Source organism: Gorilla gorilla, chromosome 3, assembly GCF_029281585.2.
Source record: "Gorilla gorilla gorilla isolate KB3781 chromosome 3, NHGRI_mGorGor1-v2.1_pri, whole genome shotgun sequence".
Taxonomy (NCBI): Eukaryota; Metazoa; Chordata; class Mammalia; order Primates; family Hominidae; genus Gorilla; species Gorilla gorilla.
Window position 1 is genome coordinate 316,739 of NC_073227.2, and position 20,147 is coordinate 336,885.

The window sequence follows — 20,147 nt, forward strand, 5'->3', positions numbered from 1 at the left end:
AAATAACTACACCGCTATCTCTATAAACATGGAAATATCTACACTATCATCTATTCAAACATGGAAATATCTACACGGCCATGTCTATAAACACGGAAATATCTACACCGCCATCTGTATAAACATGGAAATATCTACACCGCCATCTGTATAAAGATGGAAATATCTACACAGCTATCTGTATAAACATGCAAATATCTACACAGCTATCTGTATAGACATGGAAATATCTACACCGCCATCTCTATGAACATGGAAATATATACAACGCCATCTGTATAAAGATGGAAATATCCACACCGCCATCTGTACAAACATGGAAATATCTACACCGCTATCTGTAGAAGGATGGAAATATCTACACCAGCATCTGTATGAAGCTTTAAATATCTGCCCCACTATCTGTATAAATGTCGAAATGACTACACCGCTATCTCTATAAACATGGAAATATCTACAACGCTATCTGTATAAACAAGGAAACATCTACACCTCTGTCTCTATAAACATGGAAATATCTACACCGCTATGCCTATTAACATGGAAATAACTACACCGTTATCTCTATAAACATGGAAATATCTACACTGCCATCTCCATAAACATGGAAATATCTACACCGCCATCTTTATAAACATGGAAATATCTACACCGCTATCTGAGTAAACATGGAAATATCTACACCACCATCTGTATAAAGATGGAAATATCTACACAGCCATCTGTATAAACATGGAAATATCCACACCGCCATCTCTATAAACATGGAAATATCTACACCGCTATCTGTATAAACGTGGCAATGTCTACACCGCTATCTCTATAAACATGGAAATATCTACACCGCTGTCTGTAAACACAAGGAAATATCTACACCTCTATCTCTATAAACACGGAAATATCTACACCGCCATCTCTATAAACATGGAAATATCTACACCGCTATGCCTATTAACATGGAAATAACTACACCGCTATCTCTATAAACATGGAAATATCTACACCGCCATCTCTATAAACATGGAAATACCTACACTGCCATCTGTATAAAGATGGAAATATCTACATCGCCATATATATAAACATGGAAATATCTACACCGCCATTTGTATAAAGATGTAAATATCTACACCGCTATCAGTATAAACATGGAAATATCTACACCGCTATCTGTATAAACATGGAAATATCAATACCGCCATCTCTATAAACATGGAAATATCTACAACGCCTTCTGTATAAACATGGAAATATCTACACCATCATCTGTGTAAAGATGGAAATATCTACACCGCCATCTGTATGAGCATGGAAATATCTTCACCGCCATCTGTATAACGATGGAAATATCTACACAGCTAACTGTATAAACATGGAAATATCTACACCGCTATCTGTATAAACATGGAAATATCTACACCGCTATCTGTATAAGGATGGAAACATCTTCACCGCCATCTGTATGAACATGGATATATCTACACCGCTTACAGTATAAAGGTGGAAATGTCTACACCACTATCTCTATAAACATGGAAATATCTACACCGCTATCTGTATAAACATGGAAATATCTACACCGCCATGTCTAAAAACATGGAAATATCTACACCGCCATCTGTATGAACTTGGAAATATGTACACCGCCGTCTGTAGATATATGGAAATATCTACACCTCCATCTGTATAAACATGGAAATATCTACACCGGTATCTCCATAAACATGGAAATATCTACACCTCTATCTCTGTAAACATGGAAATATCTACACCGCCATCTCTATGAACATGGAAATATCTACACCACCATCTCTATAAAGATGGAAATATCTACACCGCCATCTGTATAAACATGGAAATATCTACAAAGCTATCTGTATAAGGATGGAAATATCTACACCACCATCTGTATGAACCTTTAAATACCTTCACCGCTATCTGTATAAACATGGAAATATCTACACCGCCATCTCTATGAACATGGAAATATCTACACCGCCATCTGTATAAAGATGGAAATATATACACCGCCATCTGTACAAACAAGGAAATATCTACACCGCTATCTGTAGAAGGATGGAAATATCTACACCAGCATCTGTATGAAGCTTTAAATATCTACACCACTATCTGTATAAATGTGGAAATATATACACCGCTATCTCTATAAACATGGAAATATCTACAACGCTATCTGTATTAACAAGGAAATATCTACACCTCTGTCTCTATAAACATGGAAATATCTACACCGCTATGCCTATTAACATGGAAATAACTACATCGTTATCTCTATAAACATGGAAATATCTACACCGCCATCCGTATAAAAATGGAAATATCTACACCGCTCTCTGTATAAGGATGGAAATATCTGCACCACCATCAGTATAAAGATGGAAATATCTACACAGCCATCTGTATAAACATGGAAATATCTACACCGCCATCTCTATAAACAAGGAAATATCTACACCTCTATCTCTGTAAACATGGAAATATCTACACCGCCATCTCTATGAACATGGAAATATCTACACCGCCATCTGTATAAAGATGGAAATATCTACAAAGCCATCTGTATAAACATGGAAATATCTACACCGCTATCTGTATAAGGATGGAAATATCCACACCACCATCTGTATGAACCTTTAAATATCTACACCGCCATCTGTATAAATTTGGAAATGGCTACACCGCTATCTCTATAAACATGGAAATATCTACACCGCTGTCTGTATAAACAAGGAAACAGCTACACCTCTGTCTCTATAAACATGGAAATATCTACACCACCCTCTCCATAAACATGGAAATATCTACACAGCCATCTGTATAAACATTGAAATATCTACACCGCTATCTGTATAAGGATGGAAACATCTACACCGCCATCTGTATGAACATGGATATATCTACACCGCTTATTGTATAAACGTGGAAATGTCTACACCACTATCTCTATAAACATGGAAATATCTACACCGCTATCTGTTTAACCTAGGAAATATCTACACCTCTATCTCTATAAACATGGAAATATCTACACCGCTATGCCTATTTACATGGAAATAACTACACCGCTATCTCTATGAACATGGAAATATCTACACTATCATCTATTTAAACATGGAAATATCTACACGACCATGTCTATAAAGATGGAAATATCTACACCGCCATCTATATAAACAAGGAAATATCTACACCGCCATCTGTATAAAGATGGAAATATCTACACAGCTATCTGTATAAACATGCAAATATCTACACTGCTATCTGTATAAACATGGAAATATCTACACCGCCATCTCTATGAACATGGAAATATATACACCGCCATCTGTATAAAGATGGAAATATCCACACCGCCATCTGTAGAAACATGGAAATATCTACACCGCTATCTGTAGAAGGATGGAAATATCTACACCAGCATCTGTATGAAGCTTTAAATATCTACCCCACTATCTGTATAAATGTCGAAATGTCTACACCGCTTTCTCTATAAACATGGAAATATCTACAACGCTATCTGTATAAACAAGGAAACATCTACACCTCTGTCTCTATAAACATGCAAATATCTACACCGCTATGCCTATTAACATGGAAATAACTACACCGTTATCTCAATAAACATGGAAATATTTACACCACCATCTCCATAAACATGGAAATATCTACACCGCCATCTGTATAAACATGGAAATATCTACACCACTATCTGTGTAAACATGGAAATATCTACACCACCATCTGTATAAAGATGGAAATATCTACACAGCCATCTGTATAAACATGGAAACATCTACACCGCTATCTGAATACACAACGAAATATCTACACCTCTATCTCTATAAACATGGAAATATCTACACCGCTATCCCTATAAACATGGAAATATCTACACCGCCATCTCTATAAACATGGAAATACCTACACCGCCATCTGTATGAAGATGGAAATATCTACATGCCATCTATATAAACATGGAAATATCTACACCGCCATTTGTATAAAGATGTAAATATCTACAAAGCTATCTGTATAAACATGTAAATATCTACACGGCTATCTGTATAAACATGGAAATATCTATACCGCCATCTCTATAAACATTTAAATATCTACACCGCCTTCTGTATAAACATGGAAATATCTGCACCGTCATCTGTGTAAACATGGAAATATCTATACCGCCATCTGTATGAAGATGGAAATATCTTCACCGCCATCTGTATAACGATGGAAATATCTACACCGCTAACTGTATAAACATGGAAATATCTACACCGCTATCAGTATAAACATGGAAATATCTACACCGCCATGTCTAAAAACATGGAAATATCTACACCGCCATCTGTATGAACTTGGAAATATGTCCACCGCCTTATGTAGAGATATGGAAATATTTACACCGCCATCTGTATAAACATGGAAATATCTACAACGGTATCTCTATAAACATGGAAATATCTACACCTCTATCTCTGTAAACATGGAAATATCTACACCACCATCTCTACGAACATGGAAATATCTACACCACCATCTGTATAAAGATTTAAATATCTACACCGCCATCTGTATAAACATGGAAATATCTACACCGCTATCTGTATAAGGATGGAAATATCTACACCACCATCTGTATGAACCTTTAAATATCTACAACGCTATCTGTATAAATTTGGAAATGGCTACACAGCTATCTCTATAAACATGGAAATATCAACACCGCTTTCTGTATAAACAAGGAAAAATCTACACCACCATCTCTAAAAACATGGAAATATCTACACCGCCAACTCCATAATCATGGAAATATCTACACAGCCATTTGTATACACATGGAAATATCTACACCGCTATCTTTATGAACAAGGAAACATCCACACCTCTGTCTCTATAAACATGGAAATATCTACACTGGTATGCCTATTTACATGGAAATAACTACACCGCTATCTCTATAAATATGGAAATATCTACACCGCCATCTCTATAAACATGGAAATACCTACACTGCCATCTGTATAAATATGGAAATATCTACACCGCCATCTGTATAAACATGGAAACATTTGCACCGCCATTTGTATAAAGATGTAAATATCTACACAGGTATCTGTATAAACATGGAAATATCTACAACGCTATGTGTATAAACATGGAATTATCTACACCGCCATCTCTATAAACATGGAAATATCTACACCGCCTTCTGTATAAACATGGAAATATCTACACAGCTAACTGTATAAACATGGAAATATCTACACCGCTATCTGTATAACGATGGAAATATCTACACAGCTAACTGTATAAACATGGAAATATCTACACCGCTATCTGTATAAACATAGAATTATCTACACCGCCATGTCTAAAAACATGGAAATATCTACACCGCCATCTGTATGAACATGGAAATATGTACACCGCCATCTGTATAGAGATGGAAATATCTTCACCACCATCTGTAAAAACATAGAAATAACTACACCGCTATCTCTATAAACAAGGAAATATCTACACCTCTATCTCTGTACACATGGAAATATCTACACTGCCATCTCTATGAACATGGAAATATCTACACCGCGATCTGTATAAAGATGGAAATATCTACTCCGCCATATGTACAAACATGGAAATATCTACACCGCTAGCTGTATAAGGATGGAAATATCTACACCACCATCTGTATGAACCTTTAAATATCTACACCACTATCTGTATAAATGTGGAAATGTCTACACCACTATCTCTATAAACAAGTAAATATCTACACCGCTATCTGTATAAACAAGGAAATATCTACACCTCTGTCTGTATAAACATGGAAATATCTACACCGCTATGACTATTAACATTGAAATAACTACACCGTTATCTCTATAAACATGGAAATATCTACACCGCCATCTCCATAAACATGGAAATATCTACACCGCCATCTCTATAAACATGGAAATATATACACCGCCTTCTGTATAAACATGGAAATATCTACACCATCATCTGTATAAACATGGAAATATCTACACCGCTATCTGTATAACGATGGAAATATCTACACAGCTAACTGTATAAACATGGAAATATCTACACCGCTATCTGTATAAACATAGAATTATCTACACCGCCATGTCTAAAAACATGGAAATATCTACACCGCCATCTGTATGAACATGGAAATATGTACACCGCCATCTGTATAGAGATGGAAATATCTTCACCACCATCTGTAAAAACATAGAAATAACTACACCGCTATCTGTATAAACAAGGAAATATCTACACCTCTATCTCTGTACACATGGAAATATCTACACTGCCATCTCTATGAACATGGAAATATCTACACCGCCATCTGTATAAAGATGGAAATATCTACTCCGCCATATGTACAAACATGGAAATATCTACACCGCTAGCTGTATAAGGATGGAAATATCTACACCACCATCTGTAGGAACCTTTAAATATCTACACCACTATCTGTATAAATGTGGAAATGTCTACACCACTATCTCTATAAACAAGTAAATATCTACACAGCTATCTGTATAAACATGGAAATATCTACAACGCTATGTGTATAAACATGGAATTATCTACACCGCCATCTCTATAAACATGGAAATATCTACACCGCCTTCTGTATAAACATGGAAATATCTACACCATCATCTGTATAAACATGGAAATATCTACACCGCTATCTGTATAATGATGGAAATATCTACACCGCCATCTGTATAAACATGGATACATCTACACTGCCATCTGTAAAAAGATGGAAATATCTACACAGCTATCTGTACAAACATGAAAATATCTACACCACCATCTCTAGAAAGATGGAAATACCTACACTGCCGTCTGTATAAACATGAAAATATCTACACCGCCATCTGTATAATGCTGGAAATATCTACACCGCCTTGTGTATGAACATGGTAATATCTACACCGACATCTGTATAAAAATGGAAATATATACACCGCCATCTGTATAAAGATGGAAATATCTACACCACCACCTGTAAACATGGAAATATCTATACGGCCATCTCTTTAAACATGGAAATATCTACACCGCCATACGTATGAACATGGAAATATCTACACCCCCATCTGTATAAAGATGGAAATATCTACACCGCCATCTGTATGAACATGGAAATATCTGCACTGCTATCTGTATAAGGATGGAAATATCTACACCACCATCTGTATGAACCTATAAATATCTACACCGCTATCTGTATAAATGTGGAAATGTCTACACCGCTATCTCTATAAACATGGAAATATCTACACTGCTATCTGTGTAAACATGGAAATATCTACACCGCCAACTGTCTAAAGATGGACTGTCTACACCGCCATCCGTATAAAGATGGAAATATCTACACAGCTATCCGTATGAACATGGAAATTTCTGCACCGCCATGTCTATAAACATGAAAATATCTACACCGCTATCTGTATAAAGATGGAAATATCTACACCACAATCTATATAAACATGGAAATATCTACACTGCCATTTGTATAAAGATGTAAATATCTACACAGCTATCTGTATAAACAAAGAAATATCTACACCTCTATCTCTATAAACCTGGAAATATCAACACCACTATGCCTATTAACATGGAAATAACTACAACGCGATCTCTACAAACATGGAAATATTTACACCGCCATTTCTATAAACATGGAAATATCTACACTGCCATCTGTATAAACATGGAAATATATACACCGCCATCTTTATAAACATGGATATATTTACAACGCCATCTGTATAAAGACGGAAATATCTACACCGCCTTCTGTACAAACATGGAAATATCTACACCGCCATTTGTATAAACATGGAAATATCTACACAGCTATCTGTATAAACATGGAAATAACTACACCGCCATCTCTATAAACATGGAAATATCTACACCGCCATCTCTATAAACATGGAAATATCTGCACGGCCATCTGTACAAACATGGAAATATCTACACCGTCATCTGTATAAACATGGAAATATCTACCCCTCTATCTGTATGAACATGGAAATATCTACACCGCCATCTGTATGAACTTGGAAATATCTACCCCTCTATCTGTATGAACATGGAAATATCTACACCGCCATCTGTATGAACTTGGAAATACGTACACCGCCATCTGTATAGATATGGAAATATCTACACCGCCTTCTGTATGAACATGGAAATATCTACACCGGTATCTCTATATACAAGGAAATATCTACACCTCTATGTCTGTAATCATGGAAAAATCTACACCGCCATCTCTATGAACATGGAAACATCTACACCGCCATCTGTATAAAGATGGAAATATCTACACCGCCATTGGTATAAACGTGGAAATATCTACACCGCTATCTGTATAAGGATGGAAATACCTACACCACCATCTGTATGAACTTTTAAATATCTACACCGCTATCTGTATAAATTTGGAAATGGCTACACCGCTATCTCTATAAACATGGAAATATCTACAAGGCTATCTGTATAAACAAGGAGACATCTACACCTCTGTCTCTATAAACATGGAAACATCTACACCGCTATGCCTATTAACATGGAAATAACTACACCGTTATCTCTATAAACATGGAAATATCTACACCGGCATCTCTATAAACATGGAAATATCTACACCGCCATCTGTATAAACATGGAAATATCTACACCGCTATCTGTATAAGGATGGAAATATCTACACCACCATCTGTATAAAGATGGAAATATCTACACAGCCATCTGTATAAACATGGAAATATCTACACCGCCATCTCTACAAACATGGAAATATCTACACCGCTATCTGTATAAATGTGGCAATGTCTACACCGCTATCTCTATAAACATGGAAATATCTACACCGCTATCTGTTTGAACTAGGAAACATCTACACCTCTATCTCTATAAACAAGGAAATATCTACACCGCTATGCCTATTTTCATGGAAATAACTACACCGCTATCTCTATAAACATGGAAATATCTACACTGTCATCTCTTTAAACATGGAAATATCCACACCGCCATCTGTATAAACATGGAAATATCTACACCGCTATCTGTGTAAACATGGAAATATCTACACCACCATCTGTATAAAGATGGAAATACCTACACAGCCATCTGTATAAACATGGAAATATCTACACCGCCATCTCTATAAACATGGAAATATCTACACCGCTATCTGTATAAACGTGGCAATGTCTACACCGCTATCTCTATAAAAATGGAAATATCTACACCGCTATCTGTATAAACAAGGAAATATCTACACCTCTATCTCTATAAACATGGAAATATCTACACCGCCATCTCTATAAACATGGAAATATCTACACCGCTATGCATATTAACATGGAAATAACTACACCGCTATCTCTATAAACATGGAAATATCTACACCGCCATCTCTATAAACATGGAAATACCTACACCGACGTCTGTATAAAGATGGAAATATCTACACAGCTATCTGTATAAACATGGAAATATCTACACCGCTATCTGTATAAATATGGAAATATCTACACCGCCATCTCTATAAGCATGGAAATATCTACACCACCTTCTGTATTAACATGGAAATATCTACACCGTCATCTGTATAAACATGGAAATATCTACCCCTCCATCTGTATGAACATGGAAATATCTTCAGCGCCATCTGTATAATGATGGAAATATCTACACAGCTAACTGTATAAACATGGAAATATCTACACCGCTATCTGTATAAACATGGAAATATCTACACCTCCATGTCTAAAAACATGGAAATATCTACACCGCCATCTGTATGAACTTGGAAATATGTACACCGCCATCTGTATAGATATGGAAATATCTACACCGCCATCTGTATAAACATGGAAATATCTACACCGCTATCTCTATAAACAAGGAAATATCTACACCTCTATCTCTGTAAACATGGAAATATCTACACCCACATATCTATGAACATGGAAATATCTACACCACCATCTGTATAAAGATGGAAATATCTACACCGCCATCTGTATAAACATGGAAATATCTACACCGCTATCTGTATAAGGATGGAAATATCTACACCACCATCTGTATGAACCTTTAAATATCTACACCGCTATCTGTATAAATTTGGAAATGGCTACACCGCTATCTCTATAAACATGGAAATATCTACACCGCTATCAGTATAAACAAGGAAACATCTACACCTCTGTCTCTATAAACATGGAAATATCTACACCGCCACCTCCATCAACATGGAAATATCTACACAGCCATCTGTATAAACATGGAAATATGTACACCGCTATCTGTATAAGGATGGAAATATCTACACCGCCATGTGTATTAGCATGGAAATATCTACACTGCTATCTGTATAAACATGGAAATATCTACACCGATATCTCTATAAACATGGAAATATCTACACCGCTTTCTGTAGAAATATGGAAATATCTACACCGCTATCTGTGTAAACATGGAAATATCTACACCGCTATCTCTATAAACATGGAAATATCTACACCGCTACCTCTGTAAACATGGAAATATCTACAGAGTCATCTGTATAAACATGGAAATATCTACACCGCTATCTGTGTAAACATGGAAATAACTACACCGCTATCTTTAAAAACATGGAAAGATCTACACCATTATGTGTATAAAGATGGAAATATCCACACCGCTATCTGTATAAACATGGAAATATCTACACCACCATCTGTATGAACGTGGAAATGTCTAAACCGCCAATTCTACAAACATGTTAATATGTACACCGCCCTCTGTAGGAACATGGAAATATCTACAATGCTATGTGTGTAAACATGGAAATATCTACAACAGTATCTGTATAAACTTGGAAATATCTACACAGCCATCTGCAGGAACATGGAAATATCTACACCGCTTTCTGCATAAACATGGAAATATCTTCACCGCTATCTGCATAAAAGTGGAAATATCTACTCCGCTATCTGCATAAACTTGGAAATATCTACACCGCTATCTGTGCAAACATGGAAATATCTACAACACCAACTGTAGAAACATGGAAATATCTACACCGCTGTCTCTATAAACATGAAAATATCTACTCCGCAATCTGTATAAACATTTAAATATCTACACAGCCATCTGTAGGAATATGTAAATATCTACACCGTTATCTGCATACACATGGAAATATCTACACCGCTATCAGTATAAACATGGAAATATCTACACCGCTATCTGTGTAAACATGGAAATATCTACACCGCTGTCTGTGTAAACACGAAAATATCTACACCGCTATCTCTTAAAACTTGAAAATATCTACATCATCATGTGTTTAAACATAGAATTATCTTCACCGCCATCTGTAAGAACATGGAAATGTCTACACTGCCAACTATATAAACATGGAAATATCTACACCGCAATCTGTATGAACGTGGAAATATCTACACCGCCAACTCTATAAATATGGAAATATCTACACCGCTTTCTGTATAAACATGGAAATAACTACACCGCTATCTGTATAAACATGGAAATATCTACACCGCTATCTGTGTAAACATAAAAATATCTACACCGCTATCTGTGTAAACATGGAAATACCTACACCGCAATCTCTATACACATGGAAATATCTACACCGCCATCTGTAAGAGTATGGAAATATCTACACCGCCATCTGTATAAACATGGAAATATCTACACCGTTACGTGTATAAAGATGGAAATATCTACACTGCTATCTGTATAAACACGGAAATATCTACACTGCCATCTGCATGAATATGGAAATGTCTAAACCGCCAACTCTATAAACATGGAAATATCTACAGCGCAATCTGTAGGAACATGGAATTATCTACACCGCTTTCTGTATAAACATGGAAATATCTACACTGCTATCTGCATAAAAGTGGAAATATCTCCACCGCTATCTGCATAAACTTGGAAATATCTACACCGCTCTCTGTGTAAACATGGAAATATCTACACCGCTATCTCTATAAACATGGAAATATCTACACTGCTATCTCTGTAAACATGGAAATATCTACAGAGTCATCTGTATAAACATGGAAATATCTACACCGCTATCTGTGTAAACATGGAAATAACTACACCGCTATCTCTAAAAACATGGAAAGATCTACACCATTATGTGTATAAAGATGGAAATATCCACACCGCTATCTGTATAAACATGGAAATATCTACACCACCATCTGTATGAACGTGGAAATGTCTAAACCGCCAACTCTACAAACATGTAAATATGTACACCGCCCTCTGTAGGAACATGGAAATATCTACAACGCTATGTGTGTAAACATGGAAATATCTACACCAGTATCTGTATAAACTTGGAAATATCTACACAGCCATCTGCAGGAACATGGAAATATCTACACCGCTTTCTGCATAAACATGGAAATATCTTCACCGCTATCTGCATAAAAGTGGAAATATCTACTCCGCTATCTGCATAAACTTGGAAATATCTACACCGCTATCTGTGTAAACATAGAAATATCTACAACACCAACTGTAGAAACATGGAAAAATCTACACCGATGTCTCTATAAACATGAAAATATCTACTCTGCAATCTGTATAAACATATAAATATCTACACAGCCATCTGTAGGAATATGTAAATATCTACACCGTTATCTGCATACACATGGAAATATCTACACCGCTATCAGTATAAACATGGAAATATCTACACCGCTATCTGTGTAAACATGGAAATATCTACACCGCTATCTGTGTAAACACGAAAACATCCACACCGCTATCTCTTAAAACTTGGAAATATCTCCACCATCATGTGTATAAACATAGAAATATCTTCACCGCCATCTGTATGAACATGGAAATATCTACACTGCCAACTATATAAACATGGAAATGTCTACACCGCCATCTGTATGAACATGGAAATATCTACACCGCCAACACTATAAATATGGAAATATCTACACCGCTATCTGTAAAAACATGGAAATATCTACACCGCCATCTCTATAAACATGGAAATATCTACACCGCTATCTGTATAAACGTGGCAATGTCTACACCGCGATCTCTATAAAAATGGAAATATCTACACCGCTATCTGTATAAACAAGGAAATATCTACACCTCTATCTCTATAAACATGGAAATATCTACACCGCCATCTCTATAAACATGGAAATATCTACACCGCTATGCCTATTAACATGGAAATAACTACACCGCTATCTCTATAAACATGGAAATATCTACACCGCCATCTCTATAAACATGGAAATACCTACACCGCCGTCTGTATAAAGATGGAAATATCTACACAGCTATCTGTATAAACATGGAAATATCTACACCGCTATCTGTATAAACATGGAAATATCTACACCGCCATCTCTATAAGCATGGAAATATCTACACCACCTTCTGTATTAACAGGGAAATATCTACACCGTCATCTGTATAAACATGGAAATATCTACACCGCCATCTGTATGAACATGGAAATATCTTCACCGCCATCAGTATAATGATGGAAATATCTACACAGCTAACTGTATAAACATGGAAATATCTACACCGCTATCTGTATAAACATCGAAATATCTACACCGCCATGTCTAAAAACATGGAAATATCTACACCGCCATCTGTATGAACTTGGATATATGTACACCGCAATCTGTATAGATATGGAAATATCTACACCGCCATCTGTATAAACATGGAAATATCTACTCCGCTATCTCTATAAACAAGGAAATATCTACACCTCTATCTCTGTAAACATGGAAATATCCACACCGCTATCTCTATAAACAAGGAAATATCTACACCTCTGTCTCTATAAACATGGAAATATCTACACCGCTATGCCTATTAATATGGAAATAACTACACCGTTATCTCTATAAACATGGAAATATCTACACCGCTATCTGTATAAGGATGGAAATATCTTCACAACAATTTGTATAAAGATGGAAATATCTACAGAGCTATCTGTATAAACATGGATATGTCTACACCGCCATCTCTATAAACATGGAAATACCTACAACGCTATCTGTATAAACTTGGCAATGTCTACACCACTATCTCTATAAACATGGAAATATCTACACCGCTATCTGTATAAACAAGGAAATATCTACAACTCTATCTCTATAAACATGGAAATATTTACACCGCTATGACTATTAACATGTAAATATCTACACCGCTATCTCTATAAACATAGAAATATCTACACCGCCGTCTCTATAAACATGGAAATACCAACACTGCCATCTGTATAAAGATGGAAATATCTACACTGCCATCTATATAAACATGGAAAATCTACACCGCCATTTGTATAAGGATGTAAATATCTACACAGCTATCTGTATAAACATGGAAATATGTACACCGCTATCTGTATAAACTAGGAAATATCTACACCTCTATCTCTATAAACATGGAAATATCTACACCGCTAGGCCTCTTTACATCGAAATAACTGTACCGCTATCTCTATAAACATGGAAATATCTACACCGCCATCTGTATAAACATGGAAATTTCTACACGGCTATTTGTATAAGGATGGAAGTATCTGCACCGCCATCTGTAAGAATATGGAAATATCTACACCGCTATCTGTATAAACTAGGAAATATCTACACCTCTATCTCTATAAACAAGGAAATATTTACACCGCTATGCCTATTAATATGTAAATAACTACACTGCTATCTCTATAAACATCGAAATATCTACACCGCCATCTCTATAAACATGGAAATACCAACACCGCCATCTGTATAAAGATGGAAATATCTATACTGCCATCTATATAAACATGGAAAAATCTACACCGCCATTTGTATAAGGATGTAAACCTCTACACAGCTATCTGTATAAACATGGAAATACCTACACCGCTATCTGCATAAACATGGAAATATCTACCCGGCCTTCTGTATAAACATGGAAATATCTACACCGTCATCTGTATAAACATGGAAATATCTAAACCGCCATCTGTATGAACATGGAAATATCTACACCGCCATCTGTATAACGATGGAAATATCTACACAGCTAACTGTATAAACATGGAAATATCTACACCGCTATCTCTATAAACATGGAAACATCTTCACCGCCATTTCTAAAAACATGGAAATATCTACACCGCCATCCGTATGAACATGGAAATATGTACACCGCCATCTGTATAGAGATGGAAATAACTACACCGCCATCTGTATAAAAATGGAAATATCTACCCTGCTATCTCTACAAACAAGGAAATGTCTACACCTCTATCTCTGTAAACATGGAAATATCTACACCGCCATCTCCATGAACATGGAAATATCTACACCGCAATCTGTATAAAGATGGAAATATCTACACCGCCATCTGTATAAACATGGAAATATCTACACCGCTATCTGTATAAGGATGGAAATATCTACACCACCATCAGTATGAACCTTTATATATCTACACGGCTATCTGTATAAATTTGGAAATGGTTACACTGCTATCTCTATAAACATGGAAATATCTACACCACCATCTCTATTAACATGGAAATACCTACACCGCCATCTGTATAAAGATGGAAATATCTACACGGCCATCTGTATAAAGATGGAAATATCTACACTGCCATCTATATAAACATGGAAATATCTACATCGACATTTGTATAAGGATGTAAATATCTATACAGCTATCTGTATAAACATGGAAATATCTACACCGCTATCTGTGTAAACATGGAAATACCTACGCTGCCATCTCTATAAACATGGAAATATCTACACCGCCTTCTGTATAAACATGGAAATATCTACACCGTCATCTGTATAAACATGGAAATATCTACCCCTCCATCTGTATGAACATGGAAATATCTACACCGCCATCTGTATAACGATGGAAATATCTACACAGCTAACTGTATAAACATGGAAATATCTACACCGCTATCTGTATAAACATGGAAATATCTACACTGCCATGTCTAAAAACATGGAAATATCTACACCGCCATCCGTATGAACATGGAAATATGTACACCGCCATCTGTATAGAGATGGAAATATCTACACCGCCATCTGTATAAACATGGAAATATCTACACCGCTATCTCTATAAACAAGGAAATATCTACACCTCTATCTCTGTAAACATGGAAATATCTACACTGCCATCTCTATGAACATGGAAATATCTACACCGCCATCTGTATAAAGATGGAAATATCTACCCCGCCATCTGTATTAACATGGAAATATCTACACCTCTGTCTCAATAAACATAGAAATATCTACACCGCCATCTCCATATAGATGGAAATATCTACACCGCCATCTGTACAAACACGGAAATATCTACACCGCTATCTGTATAAGGATGGAAATATCTACACCAGCATCTGTGTGAAGCTTTAAATATCTACACCACTATCTGTATAAACGTGGAAATGTCTACACCGCTATCTCTATAAACATGGAAATATCTACACCGCTGTCTGTTTAAACTAGGAAATATCTACACCTCTGTCTCCATAAACATGGAAATATCTACACCGCTATGCCTATTAACATGGAAATAACTACACCGTTATCTCTATAAACATGGAAATATCTACACCGCCATCTCTATAAACATGGATATATCTACACCACCATCTCTATAAACATGGTAATATCTACACCGCTATCTGTATAAGGACGGAAATATCTACATCACCAAATGTATAAAGATGGAAATATCTTCACCGCCATCTGTATAAACATGGAAATATCTACACCACCATCTTTATAAACATGGAAATATCTACACGGCTATCTGTATAAGGATGGAAATATCTACACCGCCATCTGTAAGAACATGGAAATATCTACACCGCTATCTGTATAAACGTGGAAATGTCTACACCGCTATCTCTACAAACATGGAAATATCTACACCGCTGTCTGTATAAACAAGGAAATATCTACACCTCTATCTATATAAACATGGAAATATCTACACCGCTATGCCTATTTACATGGAAATAACTACACGGCTATCTCTAAAAACACGGAAATATCTACACTGCTATCTGTATAAACATGGAAATATCTAAACAGCCATCTGTAGGAACATGTAAATATCTTCACTGTTATCTGTGAAAACATGGAAATATCTACACCGCCATCTCTATAAACATGGAAATATTTAAACCGCTATGCCTATAAACATGGAAATAACTACACCACTATCTGTATAAACATGGAAATATCTACACCGCCACCTCTATAAACATGGAAATACCTACACCACCATCTGTATAAAGATGGAAATATCTACACCGCCATCTATATAAACACGGAAATATCTACACCGCTTCCTGTATAAACATGGAAATACCTACACCGCCATATCTAAAAACATGGAAATATCTACACCACCATCTGTATGAACATGGAAATATGTACACCGCCATCTGTTTAGAAATGGAAATATCTACACCGCCATCTGTATAAACATGGAAATATCTACACCGCTATCTCTATAAACAAATAAATATCTACACCTCTATCTCTGGAAACATGGAAATATCTACACCGCCATCACTATGAACATGGAAATAACTACACCGCTATCTGTATAAAGGTGGAAATATCTACACCGCCATCTGTATAAACATGGAAATATCTACACCGCGATCTGTGTAAACATAGAAATATCTACACCGCTACCTGTGTAAACATGGAAATATATACACCGTTATCTCTATAAACATGGAAATATCTTCACCTCCATCTGTATGAACATGGAAATATCTACACCGCCATGTGTATTAGCATGGAAATATCTACACTGCTATCTGTATAAACATGGAAATATCTACACCGCCATGTCTAAAAACATGGAAATATCTACACCGCCATCCGTATGAACATGGAAATATGTACACCGCCATCTGTATAGAGATGGAAATAACTACACCGCCATCAGTATAAACATGGAAATATCTACCCCGCTATCTCTACAAACAAGGAAATGTCTACACCTCTTTCTCTGTAAACATGGAAATATCTACACCGCCATCTCCATGAACATGGAAATATCTACACCGCAATCTGTATAAAGATGGAAATATCTACACCGCCATCTGTATAAACATGGAAATATCTACACCGCTATCTGTATAAGGATGGAAATATCTACACCACCATCAGTATGAACCTTTAAATATCTACACGGCTATCTGTATAAATTTGGAAATGGTTACACCGCTATCTCTATAAACATGGAAATATCTACACCACCATCTCTATAAACATGGAAATACCTACACCGCCATCTGTATAAAGATGGAAATATCTACACCGCCATCTGTATAAAGATGGAAATATCTACACCGCCATCTATATAAACATGGAAATATCTATGTCGACATTTGTATAAGGATGTAAATATCTATACAGCTATCTGTATAAACATGGAAATATCTACACCGCTATCTGTGTAAACATGGAAATACCTACGCTGCCATCTCTATAAACATGGAAATATCTACACCGCCTTCTGTATAAACATGGAAATATCTACACCGTCATCTGTATAAACATGGAAATATCTACCCCTCTATCTGTATGAACATGGAAATATCTACACCGCCATCTGTATAACGATGGAAATATCTACACAGCTAACTGTATAAACATGGAAATATCTACACCGCTATCTGTATATGGAAATATCTACACTGCCATGTCTAAAAACATGGAAATATCTACACCGCCATCCATATGAACATGGAAAAATGTACACCGCCATCTGTATAGAGATGGAAATATCTACACCGCCATCTGTATAAACATGGAAATATCTACACCGCTATCTCTATAAACAAGGAAATATCTACACCTCTATCTCTGTAAACATGGAAATATCTACACTGCCATCTCTATGAACATGGAAATATCTACACCGCCATCTGTATAAAGATGGAAATATCTACCCCGACATCTGTATTAACATGGAAATATCTACACCGCTATCTGTATAAGGATGGAAATATCTACACCACCACCTGTATGAACCTTTAAATATCTACACCGCTATCTGTATAAATTTGGAAATGGCTACACCACTATCTTTATAAACATGGAAATATCTACACCGCTATCTGTATAAACAAGGAAACCACTACACCTCTGTCTCTATAAGCATGGAAATATCTACACCGCCATCTCCATAAACATGGAAATATCTACACAGCGATCTGTATAAACATGGAAATATCCACAACGATATCTGTATAAGGATGGAAGTATCTACACCGCCATCTGTATGAACATGGATATATCTACACCGCTTACTGTATAAACGTGGAAATGTCTACACCGTTATCTCTATAAACATGGAAATATTTTCACCTCTATCTGTATACACAAGGAAATATCTACACCTCTATCTCGATAAACATGGAAATATCTACACCGCCATCTCTATAAACATGGAAATATCTACACCGCTATGCCTATTAACATGGAAATAACTACACCGCTATCCCTATAAACATGGAAATATCTACACCGCCATCTCTATAAACATGGAAATACCTACACCGCCATCTGTATAAAGATGGAAATATCTACACCGCCATCTATATAAACATGGAAATATCTACACCGCCATTTGTATAAAGATGTAAATAGCTACACAGCTATCTGTATAAACATGGAAATATCTACACCGCTATCTGTATAAACATGGAAATATCTACACCGCCATCTCTACAAACATGGAAATATCTACACCGCCTTCTGAATAAACATGGAAATATCTACACCGTCATCTGTATACATGGAAATATCTACACCGCCGTCTGTATGAACATGGAAATATATACACCGCCTTCTGTATAACTATGGAAATATCTACACAGCTAACTGTATAAACATGGAAATATCTACACCGCTATCTGTATAAACATGGAAATATCTACACCGCCATGTCTAAAAACATGGAAATATCTACACCGCCATCTGTATGAACAT